The 17,126-nt window shown below is 48.9% G+C and overlaps 15 non-coding genes across 15 annotated transcripts; all 15 read left to right on the top strand.

The window, feature by feature from the left end:
- The first annotated feature begins 261 nt into the window (after positions 1 to 261).
- Positions 262 to 334, top strand: Trnaa-agc (transfer RNA alanine (anticodon AGC)). The gene has a single exon. It is a non-coding gene; the product is annotated as a tRNA-Ala (tRNA).
- Positions 335 to 1,392: 1,058 nt separating this feature from the next.
- On the top strand, positions 1,393 to 1,465 carry Trnaa-ugc (transfer RNA alanine (anticodon UGC)). Its single transcript has one exon. It is a non-coding gene; the product is annotated as a tRNA-Ala (tRNA).
- A 423-nt stretch (positions 1,466 to 1,888) lies between these two features.
- Positions 1,889 to 1,961, top strand: Trnaa-agc (transfer RNA alanine (anticodon AGC)). The gene has a single exon. It is a non-coding gene; the product is annotated as a tRNA-Ala (tRNA).
- A 1,058-nt stretch (positions 1,962 to 3,019) lies between these two features.
- Positions 3,020 to 3,092, top strand: Trnaa-ugc (transfer RNA alanine (anticodon UGC)). The gene has a single exon. It is a non-coding gene; the product is annotated as a tRNA-Ala (tRNA).
- A 423-nt stretch (positions 3,093 to 3,515) lies between these two features.
- Trnaa-agc (transfer RNA alanine (anticodon AGC)) lies at positions 3,516 to 3,588 on the top strand. The gene has a single exon. It is a non-coding gene; the product is annotated as a tRNA-Ala (tRNA).
- A 1,058-nt stretch (positions 3,589 to 4,646) lies between these two features.
- On the top strand, positions 4,647 to 4,719 carry Trnaa-ugc (transfer RNA alanine (anticodon UGC)). The gene has a single exon. It is a non-coding gene; the product is annotated as a tRNA-Ala (tRNA).
- Positions 4,720 to 5,142: 423 nt separating this feature from the next.
- Trnaa-agc (transfer RNA alanine (anticodon AGC)) lies at positions 5,143 to 5,215 on the top strand. Its single transcript has one exon. It is a non-coding gene; the product is annotated as a tRNA-Ala (tRNA).
- Positions 5,216 to 6,273: 1,058 nt separating this feature from the next.
- On the top strand, positions 6,274 to 6,346 carry Trnaa-ugc (transfer RNA alanine (anticodon UGC)). Its single transcript has one exon. It is a non-coding gene; the product is annotated as a tRNA-Ala (tRNA).
- Positions 6,347 to 6,769: 423 nt separating this feature from the next.
- On the top strand, positions 6,770 to 6,842 carry Trnaa-agc (transfer RNA alanine (anticodon AGC)). Its single transcript has one exon. It is a non-coding gene; the product is annotated as a tRNA-Ala (tRNA).
- A 1,047-nt stretch (positions 6,843 to 7,889) lies between these two features.
- Positions 7,890 to 7,962, top strand: Trnaa-ugc (transfer RNA alanine (anticodon UGC)). Its single transcript has one exon. It is a non-coding gene; the product is annotated as a tRNA-Ala (tRNA).
- A 423-nt stretch (positions 7,963 to 8,385) lies between these two features.
- Positions 8,386 to 8,458, top strand: Trnaa-agc (transfer RNA alanine (anticodon AGC)). Its single transcript has one exon. It is a non-coding gene; the product is annotated as a tRNA-Ala (tRNA).
- Positions 8,459 to 9,516: 1,058 nt separating this feature from the next.
- On the top strand, positions 9,517 to 9,589 carry Trnaa-ugc (transfer RNA alanine (anticodon UGC)). Its single transcript has one exon. It is a non-coding gene; the product is annotated as a tRNA-Ala (tRNA).
- Positions 9,590 to 10,012: 423 nt separating this feature from the next.
- Positions 10,013 to 10,085, top strand: Trnaa-agc (transfer RNA alanine (anticodon AGC)). Its single transcript has one exon. It is a non-coding gene; the product is annotated as a tRNA-Ala (tRNA).
- Positions 10,086 to 11,132: 1,047 nt separating this feature from the next.
- On the top strand, positions 11,133 to 11,205 carry Trnaa-ugc (transfer RNA alanine (anticodon UGC)). Its single transcript has one exon. It is a non-coding gene; the product is annotated as a tRNA-Ala (tRNA).
- Positions 11,206 to 11,628: 423 nt separating this feature from the next.
- On the top strand, positions 11,629 to 11,701 carry Trnaa-agc (transfer RNA alanine (anticodon AGC)). The gene has a single exon. It is a non-coding gene; the product is annotated as a tRNA-Ala (tRNA).
- The last annotated feature ends 5,425 nt before the right edge of the window (positions 11,702 to 17,126 follow it).

The following is a 17,126-nucleotide window of genomic DNA, read 5'->3' as shown; positions in this document are numbered from 1 at the left end:
CTGTCTTAGGTATAACGGCCTAACCTCAAAGAAGTCTAGAGAGTGGACAACACGTTCGTCTTACTCAGAGCGGTGGCCGAACGCTATTTTCGACGTTGTGCGCGCCACTTTAATTTTGGCCAACTACGATTCGATACAGAATGCAGGAAACCTGAAAGACACCCTCACGGACACATTGAGAATAGTGTTTGTCTGCGGAATAATGGGAGTGCAAGGGGTCTGTGATATTGATATGGTTGTATGTAGCACTATTTGTCATCAGGGGGCGTAGCTCAGATGGTAGAGCGCTCGCTTAGCATGCGAGAGGTACTGGGATCGATACCCAGCGCCTCCAGAATTTTTAACACACCTACATGCGCACACTGCCACGCAAGTGGGATAATTCACAGCCAGCGAATGTGTCAAGGCAGATACGAGCGAACGATTAGCAGCCACAACTGGCAAGCGTGATGTTACGCGCAGGAAGCACCCTCCTCCCACCGCTACACTGAATTTAGAAACAGTACAAGTCTGCCCTTAAGATTCTCAAACCTATGTCGGAAAGATCTGCCTTGCGCCGAGTTCACAAAAATCCCACTGCACATTCCCATTCTTTACGTGCAGTCGGCTGCTACTGGTGTTGCTAGTTGTGACTGCTGATGACAGATGCCGTAGCAATCAATTCATGGAGTGAGTTGTATGTTTTGCGATACTCTGTCTCTGACAAGCAAGCAGAGGTGACACAGGCGCGAACACGGGAAGCTTGCAGCCCCTCGCTGCCTGCAGACACCGAGCAGCCACACTAGGTGGGCGGCCTAAGCCGTAGGCGAAATGTGCTCACTCGCTTGGGCGCGACGTCAAGCTCTAAATAAGGCTTTCACTAGCGTGAGCGTTGCGTGAGCGTCGTGGAAGGTCGGAAAAGTCGTCTGCATGGGTGAGTGCCATGTTTGGGGAGCGTTTCGTAGTTTGCGCAGTGCAATGGAGACGCGGAAACGTGTTGTGGCCCAGTGTTTTGCAGTTGGACGACAAGAGTGGTACACAGTAGTAAAGTGCGAGGCAGTGAGTTGGCATGAACAGTCGAGTGCACAATTGGGCTTCAGATGTGCTTGTTACCTCAGGCGCGGTGTGATTGTCGACAAGGTTTGTGACTGTCCTTTCAAAAAATGGCTCTGAGCACTATGGGACTCAACTGCTGTGGTCATCAGTCGACTGTCCTTTCAATTTAAGACGTTAAATACAGACGTAATTTGTAGTCGTAATACCAGAGCATCGAAACTACTTGGAACTCTTGTGTATATGAACTTGACCGCGCCTTTGTACACTGGTCCCTTCACCCCTACAAACCAACCAACCATCAGGTCCGTGCACATCAGAGTAGCAAAGAATGGAAAACAGCGCAGCTTTGTTGCCCTTGGGGGCGTAGCTCAGTTGGTAGAGCGTTCGCTTTGCATGTGAAAGGTCCCGGGTTCAAGCCCCGGCGCCTCCATGTTTTGTGGACAGTGCATGGTAAGTGTTGGTCGCGGCGAGCCTAAAGACACGCAAGATGTTGCAAAGCCAGCGTCACAGCTCATGTGATGTATACTGACGTAAGGAGAGCAAGACGTAAATGTGAGGACCGGCTGTTGTCGAGGTGTCATCGAGTGCAAATCTGTCTTAGGTATAACGGCCTAACCTCAAAGAAGTCTAGAGAGTGGACAACACGTTCGTCTTACTCAGAGCGGTGGCCGAACGCTATTTTCGACGTTGTGCGCGCCACTTTAATTTTGGCCAACTACGATTCGATACAGAATGCAGGAAACCTGAAAGACACCCTCACGGACACATTGAGAATAGTGTTTGTCTGCGGAATAATGGGAGTGCAAGGGGTCTGTGATATTGATATGGTTGTATGTAGCACTATTTGTCATCAGGGGGCGTAGCTCAGATGGTAGAGCGCTCGCTTAGCATGCGAGAGGTACTGGGATCGATACCCAGCGCCTCCAGAATTTTTAACACACCTACATGCGCACACTGCCACGCAAGTGGGATAATTCACAGCCAGCGAATGTGTCAAGGCAGATACGAGCGAACGATTAGCAGCCACAACTGGCAAGCGTGATGTTACGCGCAGGAAGCACCCTCCTCCCACCGCTACACTGAATTTAGAAACAGTACAAGTCTGCCCTTAAGATTCTCAAACCTATGTCGGAAAGATCTGCCTTGCGCCGAGTTCACAAAAATCCCACTGCACATTCCCATTCTTTACGTGCAGTCGGCTGCTACTGGTGTTGCTAGTTGTGACTGCTGATGACAGATGCCGTAGCAATCAATTCATGGAGTGAGTTGTATGTTTTGCGATACTCTGTCTCTGACAAGCAAGCAGAGGTGACACAGGCGCGAACACGGGAAGCTTGCAGCCCCTCGCTGCCTGCAGACACCGAGCAGCCACACTAGGTGGGCGGCCTAAGCCGTAGGCGAAATGTGCTCACTCGCTTGGGCGCGACGTCAAGCTCTAAATAAGGCTTTCACTAGCGTGAGCGTTGCGTGAGCGTCGTGGAAAGTCGGAAAAGTCGTCTGCATGGGTGAGTGCCATGTTTGGGGAGCGTTTCGTAGTTTGCGCAGTGCAATGGAGACGCGGAAACGTGTTGTGGCCCAGTGTTTTGCAGTTGGACGACAAGAGTGGTACACAGTAGTAAAGTGCGAGGCAGTGAGTTGGCATGAACAGTCGAGTGCACAATTGGGCTTCAGATGTGCTTGTTACCTCAGGCGCGGTGTGATTGTCGACAAGGTTTGTGACTGTCCTTTCAAAAAATGGCTCTGAGCACTATGGGACTCAACTGCTGTGGTCATCAGTCGACTGTCCTTTCAATTTAAGACGTTAAATACAGACGTAATTTGTAGTCGTAATACCAGAGCATCGAAACTACTTGGAACTCTTGTGTATATGAACTTGACCGCGCCTTTGTACACTGGTCCCTTCACCCCTACAAACCAACCAACCATCAGGTCCGTGCACATCAGAGTAGCAAAGAATGGAAAACAGCGCAGCTTTGTTGCGCTTGGGGGCGTAGCTCAGTTGGTAGAGCGTTCGCTTTGCATGTGAAAGGTCCCGGGTTCAAGCCCCGGCGCCTCCATGTTTTGTGGACAGTGCATGGTAAGTGTTGGTCGCGGCGAGCCTAAAGACACGCAAGATGTTGCAAAGCCAGCGTCACAGCTCATGTGATGTATACTGACGTAAGGAGAGCAAGACGTAAATGTGAGGACCGGCTGTTGTCGAGGTGTCATCGAGTGCAAATCTGTCTTAGGTATAACGGCCTAACCTCAAAGAAGTCTAGAGAGTGGACAACACGTTCGTCTTACTCAGAGCGGTGGCCGAACGCTATTTTCGACGTTGTGCGCGCCACTTTAATTTTGGCCAACTACGATTCGATACAGAATGCAGGAAACCTGAAAGACACCCTCACGGACACATTGAGAATAGTGTTTGTCTGCGGAATAATGGGAGTGCAAGGGGTCTGTGATATTGATATGGTTGTATGTAGCACTATTTGTCATCAGGGGGCGTAGCTCAGATGGTAGAGCGCTCGCTTAGCATGCGAGAGGTACTGGGATCGATACCCAGCGCCTCCAGAATTTTTAACACACCTACATGCGCACACTGCCACGCAAGTGGGATAATTCACAGCCAGCGAATGTGTCAAGGCAGATACGAGCGAACGATTAGCAGCCACAACTGGCAAGCGTGATGTTACGCGCAGGAAGCACCCTCCTCCCACCGCTACACTGAATTTAGAAACAGTACAAGTCTGCCCTTAAGATTCTCAAACCTATGTCGGAAAGATCTGCCTTGCGCCGAGTTCACAAAAATCCCACTGCACATTCCCATTCTTTACGTGCAGTCGGCTGCTACTGGTGTTGCTAGTTGTGACTGCTGATGACAGATGCCGTAGCAATCAATTCATGGAGTGAGTTGTATGTTTTGCGATACTCTGTCTCTGACAAGCAAGCAGAGGTGACACAGGCGCGAACACGGGAAGCTTGCAGCCCCTCGCTGCCTGCAGACACCGAGCAGCCACACTAGGTGGGCGGCCTAAGCCGTAGGCGAAATGTGCTCACTCGCTTGGGCGCGACGTCAAGCTCTAAATAAGGCTTTCACTAGCGTGAGCGTTGCGTGAGCGTCGTGGAAGGTCGGAAAAGTCGTCTGCATGGGTGAGTGCCATGTTTGGGGAGCGTTTCGTAGTTTGCGCAGTGCAATGGAGACGCGGAAACGTGTTGTGGCCCAGTGTTTTGCAGTTGGACGACAAGAGTGGTACACAGTAGTAAAGTGCGAGGCAGTGAGTTGGCATGAACAGTCGAGTGCACAATTGGGCTTCAGATGTGCTTGTTACCTCAGGCGCGGTGTGATTGTCGACAAGGTTTGTGACTGTCCTTTCAAAAAATGGCTCTGAGCACTATGGGACTCAACTGCTGTGGTCATCAGTCGACTGTCCTTTCAATTTAAGACGTTAAATACAGACGTAATTTGTAGTCGTAATACCAGAGCATCGAAACTACTTGGAACTCTTGTGTATATGAACTTGACCGCGCCTTTGTACACTGGTCCCTTCACCCCTACAAACCAACCAACCATCAGGTCCGTGCACATCAGAGTAGCAAAGAATGGAAAACAGCGCAGCTTTGTTGCCCTTGGGGGCGTAGCTCAGTTGGTAGAGCGTTCGCTTTGCATGTGAAAGGTCCCGGGTTCAAGCCCCGGCGCCTCCATGTTTTGTGGACAGTGCATGGTAAGTGTTGGTCGCGGCGAGCCTAAAGACACGCAAGATGTTGCAAAGCCAGCGTCACAGCTCATGTGATGTATACTGACGTAAGGAGAGCAAGACGTAAATGTGAGGACCGGCTGTTGTCGAGGTGTCATCGAGTGCAAATCTGTCTTAGGTATAACGGCCTAACCTCAAAGAAGTCTAGAGAGTGGACAACACGTTCGTCTTACTCAGAGCGGTGGCCGAACGCTATTTTCGACGTTGTGCGCGCCACTTTAATTTTGGCCAACTACGATTCGATACAGAATGCAGGAAACCTGAAAGACACCCTCACGGACACATTGAGAATAGTGTTTGTCTGCGGAATAATGGGAGTGCAAGGGGTCTGTGATATTGATATGGTTGTATGTAGCACTATTTGTCATCAGGGGGCGTAGCTCAGATGGTAGAGCGCTCGCTTAGCATGCGAGAGGTACTGGGATCGATACCCAGCGCCTCCAGAATTTTTAACACACCTACATGCGCACACTGCCACGCAAGTGGGATAATTCACAGCCAGCGAATGTGTCAAGGCAGATACGAGCGAACGATTAGCAGCCACAACTGGCAAGCGTGATGTTACGCGCAGGAAGCACCCTCCTCCCACCGCTACACTGAATTTAGAAACAGTACAAGTCTGCCCTTAAGATTCTCAAACCTATGTCGGAAAGATCTGCCTTGCGCCGAGTTCACAAAAATCCCACTGCACATTCCCATTCTTTACGTGCAGTCGGCTGCTACTGGTGTTGCTAGTTGTGACTGCTGATGACAGATGCCGTAGCAATCAATTCATGGAGTGAGTTGTATGTTTTGCGATACTCTGTCTCTGACAAGCAAGCAGAGGTGACACAGGCGCGAACACGGGAAGCTTGCAGCCCCTCGCTGCCTGCAGACACCGAGCAGCCACACTAGGTGGGCGGCCTAAGCCGTAGGCGAAATGTGCTCACTCGCTTGGGCGCGACGTCAAGCTCTAAATAAGGCTTTCACTAGCGTGAGCGTTGCGTGAGCGTCGTGGAAGGTCGGAAAAGTCGTCTGCATGGGTGAGTGCCATGTTTGGGGAGCGTTTCGTAGTTTGCGCAGTGCAATGGAGACGCGGAAACGTGTTGTGGCCCAGTGTTTTGCAGTTGGACGACAAGAGTGGTACACAGTAGTAAAGTGCGAGGCAGTGAGTTGGCATGAACAGTCGAGTGCACAATTGGGCTTCAGATGTGCTTGTTACCTCAGGCGCGGTGTGATTGTCGACAAGGTTTGTGACTGTCCTTTCAAAAAATGGCTCTGAGCACTATGGGACTCAACTGCTGTGGTCATCAGTCGACTGTCCTTTCAATTTAAGACGTTAAATACAGACGTAATTTGTAGTCGTAATACCAGAGCATCGAAACTACTTGGAACTCTTGTGTATATGAACTTGACCGCGCCTTTGTACACTGGTCCCTTCACCCCTACAAACCAACCAACCATCAGGTCCGTGCACATCAGAGTAGCAAAGAATGGAAAACAGCGCAGCTTTGTTGCCCTTGGGGGCGTAGCTCAGTTGGTAGAGCGTTCGCTTTGCATGTGAAAGGTCCCGGGTTCAAGCCCCGGCGCCTCCATGTTTTGTGGACAGTGCATGGTAAGTGTTGGTCGCGGCGAGCCTAAAGACACGCAAGATGTTGCAAAGCCAGCGTCACAGCTCATGTGATGTATACTGACGTAAGGAGAGCAAGACGTAAATGTGAGGACCGGCTGTTGTCGAGGTGTCATCGAGTGCAAATCTGTCTTAGGTATAACGGCCTAACCTCAAAGAAGTCTAGAGAGTGGACAACACGTTCGTCTTACTCAGAGCGGTGGCCGAACGCTATTTTCGACGTTGTGCGCGCCACTTTAATTTTGGCCAACTACGATTCGATACAGAATGCAGGAAACCTGAAAGACACCCTCACGGACACATTGAGAATAGTGTTTGTCTGCGGAATAATGGGAGTGCAAGGGGTCTGTGATATTGATATGGTTGTATGTAGCACTATTTGTCATCAGGGGGCGTAGCTCAGATGGTAGAGCGCTCGCTTAGCATGCGAGAGGTACTGGGATCGATACCCAGCGCCTCCAGAATTTTTAACACACCTACATGCGCACACTGCCACGCAAGTGGGATAATTCACAGCCAGCGAATGTGTCAAGGCAGATACGAGCGAACGATTAGCAGCCACAACTGGCAAGCGTGATGTTACGCGCAGGAAGCACCCTCCTCCCACCGCTACACTGAATTTAGAAACAGTACAAGTCTGCCCTTAAGATTCTCAAACCTATGTCGGAAAGATCTGCCTTGCGCCGAGTTCACAAAAATCCCACTGCACATTCCCATTCTTTACGTGCAGTCGGCTGCTACTGGTGTTGCTAGTTGTGACTGCTGATGACAGATGCCGTAGCAATCAATTCATGGAGTGAGTTGTATGTTTTGCGATACTCTGTCTCTGACAAGCAAGCAGAGGTGACAAAGGCGCGAACACGGGAAGCTTGCAGCCCCTCGCTGCCTGCAGACACCGAGCAGCCACACTAGGTGGGCGGCCTAAGCCGTAGGCGAAATGTGCTCACTCGCTTGGGCGCGACGTCAAGCTCTAAATAAGGCTTTCACTAGCGTGAGCGTCGTGGAAAGTCGGAAAAGTCGTCTGCATGGGTGAGTGCCATGTTTGGGGAGCGTTTCGTAGTTTGCGCAGTGCAATGGAGACGCGGAAACGTGTTGTGGCCCAGTGTTTTGCAGTTGGACGACAAGAGTGGTACACAGTAGTAAAGTGCGAGGCAGTGAGTTGGCATGAACAGTCGAGTGCACAATTGGGCTTCAGATGTGCTTGTTACCTCAGGCGCGGTGTGATTGTCGACAAGGTTTGTGACTGTCCTTTCAAAAAATGGCTCTGAGCACTATGGGACTCAACTGCTGTGGTCATCAGTCGACTGTCCTTTCAATTTAAGACGTTAAATACAGACGTAATTTGTAGTCGTAATACCAGAGCATCGAAACTACTTGGAACTCTTGTGTATATGAACTTGACCGCGCCTTTGTACACTGGTCCCTTCACCCCTACAAACCAACCAACCATCAGGTCCGTGCACATCAGAGTAGCAAAGAATGGAAAACAGCGCAGCTTTGTTGCCCTTGGGGGCGTAGCTCAGTTGGTAGAGCGTTCGCTTTGCATGTGAAAGGTCCCGGGTTCAAGCCCCGGCGCCTCCATGTTTTGTGGACAGTGCATGGTAAGTGTTGGTCGCGGCGAGCCTAAAGACACGCAAGATGTTGCAAAGCCAGCGTCACAGCTCATGTGATGTATACTGACGTAAGGAGAGCAAGACGTAAATGTGAGGACCGGCTGTTGTCGAGGTGTCATCGAGTGCAAATCTGTCTTAGGTATAACGGCCTAACCTCAAAGAAGTCTAGAGAGTGGACAACACGTTCGTCTTACTCAGAGCGGTGGCCGAACGCTATTTTCGACGTTGTGCGCGCCACTTTAATTTTGGCCAACTACGATTCGATACAGAATGCAGGAAACCTGAAAGACACCCTCACGGACACATTGAGAATAGTGTTTGTCTGCGGAATAATGGGAGTGCAAGGGGTCTGTGATATTGATATGGTTGTATGTAGCACTATTTGTCATCAGGGGGCGTAGCTCAGATGGTAGAGCGCTCGCTTAGCATGCGAGAGGTACTGGGATCGATACCCAGCGCCTCCAGAATTTTTAACACACCTACATGCGCACACTGCCACGCAAGTGGGATAATTCACAGCCAGCGAATGTGTCAAGGCAGATACGAGCGAACGATTAGCAGCCACAACTGGCAAGCGTGATGTTACGCGCAGGAAGCACCCTCCTCCCACCGCTACACTGAATTTAGAAACAGTACAAGTCTGCCCTTAAGATTCTCAAACCTATGTCGGAAAGATCTGCCTTGCGCCGAGTTCACAAAAATCCCACTGCACATTCCCATTCTTTACGTGCAGTCGGCTGCTACTGGTGTTGCTAGTTGTGACTGCTGATGACAGATGCCGTAGCAATCAATTCATGGAGTGAGTTGTATGTTTTGCGATACTCTGTCTCTGACAAGCAAGCAGAGGTGACACAGGCGCGAACACGGGAAGCTTGCAGCCCCTCGCTGCCTGCAGACACCGAGCAGCCACACTAGGTGGGCGGCCTAAGCCGTAGGCGAAATGTGCTCACTCGCTTGGGCGCGACGTCAAGCTCTAAATAAGGCTTTCACTAGCGTGAGCGTTGCGTGAGCGTCGTGGAAGGTCGGAAAAGTCGTCTGCATGGGTGAGTGCCATGTTTGGGGAGCGTTTCGTAGTTTGCGCAGTGCAATGGAGACGCGGAAACGTGTTGTGGCCCAGTGTTTTGCAGTTGGACGACAAGAGTGGTACACAGTAGTAAAGTGCGAGGCAGTGAGTTGGCATGAACAGTCGAGTGCACAATTGGGCTTCAGATGTGCTTGTTACCTCAGGCGCGGTGTGATTGTCGACAAGGTTTGTGACTGTCCTTTCAAAAAATGGCTCTGAGCACTATGGGACTCAACTGCTGTGGTCATCAGTCGACTGTCCTTTCAATTTAAGACGTTAAATACAGACGTAATTTGTAGTCGTAATACCAGAGCATCGAAACTACTTGGAACTCTTGTGTATATGAACTTGACCGCGCCTTTGTACACTGGTCCCTTCACCCCTACAAACCAACCAACCATCAGGTCCGTGCACATCAGAGTAGCAAAGAATGGAAAACAGCGCAGCTTTGTTGCGCTTGGGGGCGTAGCTCAGTTGGTAGAGCGTTCGCTTTGCATGTGAAAGGTCCCGGGTTCAAGCCCCGGCGCCTCCATGTTTTGTGGACAGTGCATGGTAAGTGTTGGTCGCGGCGAGCCTAAAGACACGCAAGATGTTGCAAAGCCAGCGTCACAGCTCATGTGATGTATACTGACGTAAGGAGAGCAAGACGTAAATGTGAGGACCGGCTGTTGTCGAGGTGTCATCGAGTGCAAATCTGTCTTAGGTATAACGGCCTAACCTCAAAGAAGTCTAGAGAGTGGACAACACGTTCGTCTTACTCAGAGCGGTGGCCGAACGCTATTTTCGACGTTGTGCGCGCCACTTTAATTTTGGCCAACTACGATTCGATACAGAATGCAGGAAACCTGAAAGACACCCTCACGGACACATTGAGAATAGTGTTTGTCTGCGGAATAATGGGAGTGCAAGGGGTCTGTGATATTGATATGGTTGTATGTAGCACTATTTGTCATCAGGGGGCGTAGCTCAGATGGTAGAGCGCTCGCTTAGCATGCGAGAGGTACTGGGATCGATACCCAGCGCCTCCAGAATTTTTAACACACCTACATGCGCACACTGCCACGCAAGTGGGATAATTCACAGCCAGCGAATGTGTCAAGGCAGATACGAGCGAACGATTAGCAGCCACAACTGGCAAGCGTGATGTTACGCGCAGGAAGCACCCTCCTCCCACCGCTACACTGAATTTAGAAACAGTACAAGTCTGCCCTTAAGATTCTCAAACCTATGTCGGAAAGATCTGCCTTGCGCCGAGTTCACAAAAATCCCACTGCACATTCCCATTCTTTACGTGCAGTCGGCTGCTACTGGTGTTGCTAGTTGTGACTGCTGATGACAGATGCCGTAGCAATCAATTCATGGAGTGAGTTGTATGTTTTGCGATACTCTGTCTCTGACAAGCAAGCAGAGGTGACACAGGCGCGAACACGGGAAGCTTGCAGCCCCTCGCTGCCTGCAGACACCGAGCAGCCACACTAGGTGGGCGGCCTAAGCCGTAGGCGAAATGTGCTCACTCGCTTGGGCGCGACGTCAAGCTCTAAATAAGGCTTTCACTAGCGTGAGCGTCGTGGAAAGTCGGAAAAGTCGTCTGCATGGGTGAGTGCCATGTTTGGGGAGCGTTTCGTAGTTTGCGCAGTGCAATGGAGACGCGGAAACGTGTTGTGGCCCAGTGTTTTGCAGTTGGACGACAAGAGTGGTACACAGTAGTAAAGTGCGAGGCAGTGAGTTGGCATGAACAGTCGAGTGCACAATTGGGCTTCAGATGTGCTTGTTACCTCAGGCGCGGTGTGATTGTCGACAAGGTTTGTGACTGTCCTTTCAAAAAATGGCTCTGAGCACTATGGGACTCAACTGCTGTGGTCATCAGTCGACTGTCCTTTCAATTTAAGACGTTAAATACAGACGTAATTTGTAGTCGTAATACCAGAGCATCGAAACTACTTGGAACTCTTGTGTATATGAACTTGACCGCGCCTTTGTACACTGGTCCCTTCACCCCTACAAACCAACCAACCATCAGGTCCGTGCACATCAGAGTAGCAAAGAATGGAAAACAGCGCAGCTTTGTTGCCCTTGGGGGCGTAGCTCAGTTGGTAGAGCGTTCGCTTTGCATGTGAAAGGTCCCGGGTTCAAGCCCCGGCGCCTCCATGTTTTGTGGACAGTGCATGGTAAGTGTTGGTCGCGGCGAGCCTAAAGACACGCAAGATGTTGCAAAGCCAGCGTCACAGCTCATGTGATGTATACTGACGTAAGGAGAGCAAGACGTAAATGTGAGGACCGGCTGTTGTCGAGGTGTCATCGAGTGCAAATCTGTCTTAGGTATAACGGCCTAACCTCAAAGAAGTCTAGAGAGTGGACAACACGTTCGTCTTACTCAGAGCGGTGGCCGAACGCTATTTTCGACGTTGTGCGCGCCACTTTAATTTTGGCCAACTACGATTCGATACAGAATGCAGGAAACCTGAAAGACACCCTCACGGACACATTGAGAATAGTGTTTGTCTGCGGAATAATGGGAGTGCAAGGGGTCTGTGATATTGATATGGTTGTATGTAGCACTATTTGTCATCAGGGGGCGTAGCTCAGATGGTAGAGCGCTCGCTTAGCATGCGAGAGGTACTGGGATCGATACCCAGCGCCTCCAGAATTTTTAACACACCTACATGCGCACACTGCCACGCAAGTGGGATAATTCACAGCCAGCGAATGTGTCAAGGCAGATACGAGCGAACGATTAGCAGCCACAACTGGCAAGCGTGATGTTACGCGCAGGAAGCACCCTCCTCCCACCGCTACACTGAATTTAGAAACAGTACAAGTCTGCCCTTAAGATTCTCAAACCTATGTCGGAAAGATCTGCCTTGCGCCGAGTTCACAAAAATCCCACTGCACATTCCCATTCTTTACGTGCAGTCGGCTGCTACTGGTGTTGCTAGTTGTGACTGCTGATGACAGATGCCGTAGCAATCAATTCATGGAGTGAGTTGTATGTTTTGCGATACTCTGTCTCTGACAAGCAAGCAGAGGTGACACAGGCGCGAACACGGGAAGCTTGCAGCCCCTCGCTGCCTGCAGACACCGAGCAGCCACACTAGGTGGGCGGCCTAAGCCGTAGGCGAAATGTGCTCACTCGCTTGGGCGCGACGTCAAGCTCTAAATAAGGCTTTCACTAGCGTGAGCGTTGCGTGAGCGTCGTGGAAGGTCGGAAAAGTCGTCTGCATGGGTGAGTGCCATGTTTGGGGAGCGTTTCGTAGTTTGCGCAGTGCAATGGAGACGCGGAAACGTGTTGTGGCCCAGTGTTTTGCAGTTGGACGACAAGAGTGGTACACAGTAGTAAAGTGCGAGGCAGTGAGTTGGCATGAACAGTCGAGTGCACAATTGGGCTTCAGATGTGCTTGTTACCTCAGGCGCGGTGTGATTGTCGACAAGGTTTGTGACTGTCCTTTCAAAAAATGGCTCTGAGCACTATGGGACTCAACTGCTGTGGTCATCAGTCGACTGTCCTTTCAATTTAAGACGTTAAATACAGACGTAATTTGTAGTCGTAATACCAGAGCATCGAAACTACTTGGAACTCTTGTGTATATGAACTTGACCGCGCCTTTGTACACTGGTCCCTTCACCCCTACAAACCAACCAACCATCAGGTCCGTGCACATCAGAGTAGCAAAGAATGGAAAACAGCGCAGCTTTGTTGCGCTTGGGGGCGTAGCTCAGCGTATTCCGGCTCTAGCTGTCTGCGCGTTAGGACGTGTCCGCTGCTGCTCCGTGTACGTAGTGGTGACGCCAAGTCCTGAGCTTTAGTTTGTCGCTGTTTGTAAATTTCTGTGTTTCTACGTGTCTGGTGTTATTGTGCTAAGTTTCTGTGTGCTCTCGTCCGTTCTTACGGTTGTGTTTTGGAGGAATTTCGGTTTATTACCGGGATCTCCTCGTAACTGAAGAAAAATGGCTGGAATTGTCCGGAAGAATACCCTGGTTTTCTCTTTCGAGAAGGAAACACGTGCAGTGCAACCTACGGCTTTGGAAATCCATGACTGGCTGACCGACGTCATTGGAGTAAGTTCTGATTCCGTACATACCACCCAATTAGATGCTGACAAATACTGTGTCTTTGTCAAATTTTTTAATCCTGTGGATGTTGAGAAGCTGTTGTTGAGGTGGGGTAGTGTTGCTGAATTTGTGCATAGAGATGGGTCTAAAAGTAGTGTTTCGATTCGGAGAGCGGATATCACGTATAAAACTGTACGAGTGCTAAATATTCCTATTGAAGTAGATAATCAGCTGATTAAAGAGGCGCTTTCGAAATACGGGGAGATCCAGTCCATTGTCAACGAAAGGTGGTCCAAATTGTATAAATTACAGTGTTTCAATGGCATACGATCGGTAGAAATGGAAGTTAAAGCCAATATACCATCTTTTCTTTCTATTGCTGGTCATAAAGCGCATATCGTATATTCAGGGCAGGTCCAGACATGTAATATTTGTAATGAAACGGGTCATTTCCGTCAAGACTGTCCTCGCCGTGTCTATGTCCTTAAAAATAGCCTTACGCAGCGTCAGCGTCTAACGCTTAATGATGTCCTGCCTAACATTCATCAACCTCCCCCGGCCAGTAATGATGGAGCTAGTACTTCTGATGTAACTGCCGTAAATGTCGCTGATTTTCCTCCCTTGCATGTAATTACCGATCGCAGTTCTTCTACCCACGAATGCGATCTGCAAACTAAAAAGAGACCTTTAGACACAACTGAAGACTGTTCAGACGATGATACATCGCAGTCCAACCGTAAACAAAAGCAATGCAGTGAGGGTGCGGGTGAGGACGTAAACAGTAAACATGTGGCAGTGACGCCAGCAGCAGAGGCCCTCCCGCCGCCAGCTGCTGCTGCCACAGCGTTAGAACACATGGACGCGAAAACACTGGCTCCGATCACGGCGACACAGGAGTCGAGTTCTGAAGAACAGAAAGCGATGGATCGGACTCAGCCCTGCGAATCTACAGACCCACCGCACTCCCTTCCCGTTGCACCGATAGAGGTCGCGGAAGGAACTGAAACTGGAACTAGACTTAACAAACAGGACTGTGTCGAGGCCACCTCCGCCCAATCGACGCAAGATGCGGATCACTCGCGGTCACACACTGCCACTGCAGAGGTTCAAAGACGCAGGATAAAACCTCAACCGAATCTCAAAGCATCTCGTAACGCCGATAAACAAAAACTCGGAAAAGAGGATGTGAAAGCCAAAAACGTATCATATGAAATAATTTCTGAAGTATCCCCCGAGAAAAACTCAAAGAAACTTGATGGTGCAAAACCCCACTGTAAAGATAAGTCTGACCTGGTAAAGAATCCGTCGTTGAACTGACACAGCCAAGTCTCACTCGAGAAATGATACTGCTCAATGCCACCATGTTCCTGCACAATTTCGGTGACAACGGAATTACCAATATGCCAACTTCGTAGTTGCCTGTTTTTAGTATAGTTTTTTTTTCTTTCTTCTTTTTCTTCTATTACCTCCGGGAGTGATTGTTCCTTTTCTCTGACAGTAGGGATTTTTTTGTCCTTATTTTCATAAGGAAGCTACATGTGCCAGGCATACACAATAACAACTATAAACATTAACAGGATTAAGTCAGAACCGAAGATTGCTGCTCTCAAGGATTTCCTTTACGAATCAGGAACTGACATTGCTTTGCTGCAAGAAGTCGTGATGCCTGACCTTAAAGTTGCAGGCTATGTAGAAATACTAAACATCTCCCTCGAAACAAAGGTGGGGACAGCAATTTTAATCCGGGAAGGGATCCCTGTAACTGATGTCGAGAGACTGGACTCGGGCAGAGCAATAGGAATTAACGTTTTTGACGTTACTATTATTAACCTGTATGCCCCGTCAGGGACCTCCAATAGACCGGAAAGGGCACATTTTTTTAGGGAAGAAATAATATATCTATTACGGAAAAACCCGCCAGAACTTTTAATTGGCGGCGATTTTAACTGTGTACTCAATAAAAAAGATCAGACTCCCAATTTTAATTGCTGTAACGAGTTGAAGCGGCTAGTCACGGATCTAAAACTCAGAGATACTTGGGAAATTAAATATCCCACTGTTGTTGCTTATACGTACATAGCTACACAGTCCTGTAGCAGGATTGATAGGATATATGTCTCACAAGGTATGGAAAGATCCTTAGTTAAAGTCGAGACGATTCCTGTATATTTCTCCGACCATTGCAGTATGCTGGCTTCTCTCAATTTAAGGGCACAACCAACTCGCCGTTTAAGAAGTCAGTGGAAGCTGAACGTATCTTTGTTACAGGACAATGAGTTAGCAGATGTTGTCCACGAAACGTGGAATATGTGCTTGCGCTCGGTAGATCGCTATGTGACTGTTACCGACTGGTGGTGCAACAGGGCAAAACCAAAACTGAGGAACGTTTTAATTCATTACAGTCTTCAACGATCCCGAGAACTCAAGAACACCATAGAGTTTTATTATGCAATGTTACGAAACTTGTATGACCAGGCGAGCATTTCCGGTATTCGTTTGGAAGACATTAAGAAAACTAAGGCCAAATTACTCCGTATTAAACAACAACAGCTGGAAGGACTAAAAGTAAAGTCAAAAGCCAAGACATTATCAGAGGACGAAACTGCTTCCTTGTATCACCTCTTGCGCCACGCAAAATACAGGAGACGAACCTTTCTTGATGAGATCCAGACTTCGACCGGTCTGACCATTACTTCTCAGAAAGAGATTGTCAACGAGGTTTACAAGTATTACCACAATCTATATTCAGCCAGTCCGTTATGCGAAGAATCCTTCGAAGAATTTCTTGGCAGCATAGTTCCTCAGCTGTCAGAAGAGGAAAATGAAGGACTTCTTACTGATCTCACTGAAGAGGAACTCCACGAAACCGTCCGCAAGTCTCCTTTACAAAAGTCACCGGGGCCGGATGGGTTGCCCGTTGAATTTTATCTACGATACTGGTCCCTCATAGGAGCACAGTTCACTCAAATGGCAAACGAGATTATCCAAGGAAAACCACTCCCTGCTGCTATGAAAGAATGCACAATAGTACTAGTTCCAAAGACAACTTCGAAGCGAAATCTAAACAACTTTCGCCCTATTTCGTTGCTTAACTCCGACTATAAAATCATAGCTAGAATGTTAAACAACAGACTTTCACTTTTAGCCAAAAAAATAGTAAGTCAACATCAGTCATGTGTACCTGGCAGGACTATTTTCAAAAGTATTGCGGAATACAGGGACTTAATTGCCATCACCTCAGTGACGAACATCAAATGTGCCATTTGTTTTATTGATTTTCACAAAGCCTTCGACCGTGTGGATCACAGGTTCCTTCTTAAAACAATGAGAAAAATCGGCTTTGACGAACGAGCTCTCAGTGTGGTTAAGAACGTTGCGTTGGGAATCAGCGCAAGTATCTCTGTCAACTGCCAAAGAACTAAGCAGATTCAGATACGGCGTGGCGTTCCTCAGGGCAGCCCGCTTTCCATGCTTCTATTCGTCTTTTCCTTGGAGCCGCTACTCCGCAGTCTCCACGCCAATCTAACAGGTATTACGTTAGCAGGTCACAAAACAGTCACAAATGCATACGCTGATGATGTAGGCGTCGTATTACGGAACGTCGATGACATTTCCAAATTAGAACTGCTCCTTAAAAAGTACTGCAGCGTGTCGGGAGCCACCACCAATGCCAATAAGAGCAGATTTCTAAACCTGCGGGGTTTTCAACACGTAACTGTCACTTGGGCAACACCGGTCACTCAGTGTAAATCACTAGGGACGACTCTGACTACGTGTCCACTAAAAATGGCAGCCCTAAATTGGAAAACTACATCCGGATATATTCAAGGAGCCATCAGAGAAAACCTGCCCCGACCTTTAAATCAGTATCAGAGAATTCATTTAGTTAATAATTGCCTTTTATCAAAAGCTTATTATACTGCGCAACTCTTTCCACTTCCCACCATGATCGCTGGAAAGATAATGTCAATCGTCACTAACTACCTATGGCGAGGTGAAGTGTTTAGAGTGACTGGGAG

The sequence above is a fragment of the Schistocerca nitens genome, unplaced genomic scaffold, assembly GCF_023898315.1.
Source record: "Schistocerca nitens isolate TAMUIC-IGC-003100 unplaced genomic scaffold, iqSchNite1.1 HiC_scaffold_371, whole genome shotgun sequence".
In the NCBI taxonomy this organism is placed as follows: domain Eukaryota; kingdom Metazoa; phylum Arthropoda; class Insecta; order Orthoptera; family Acrididae; genus Schistocerca; species Schistocerca nitens.
The sequence above is the reverse complement of the archived record's forward strand: the minus strand, read 5'-3'. Positions and strand labels throughout refer to the sequence as shown.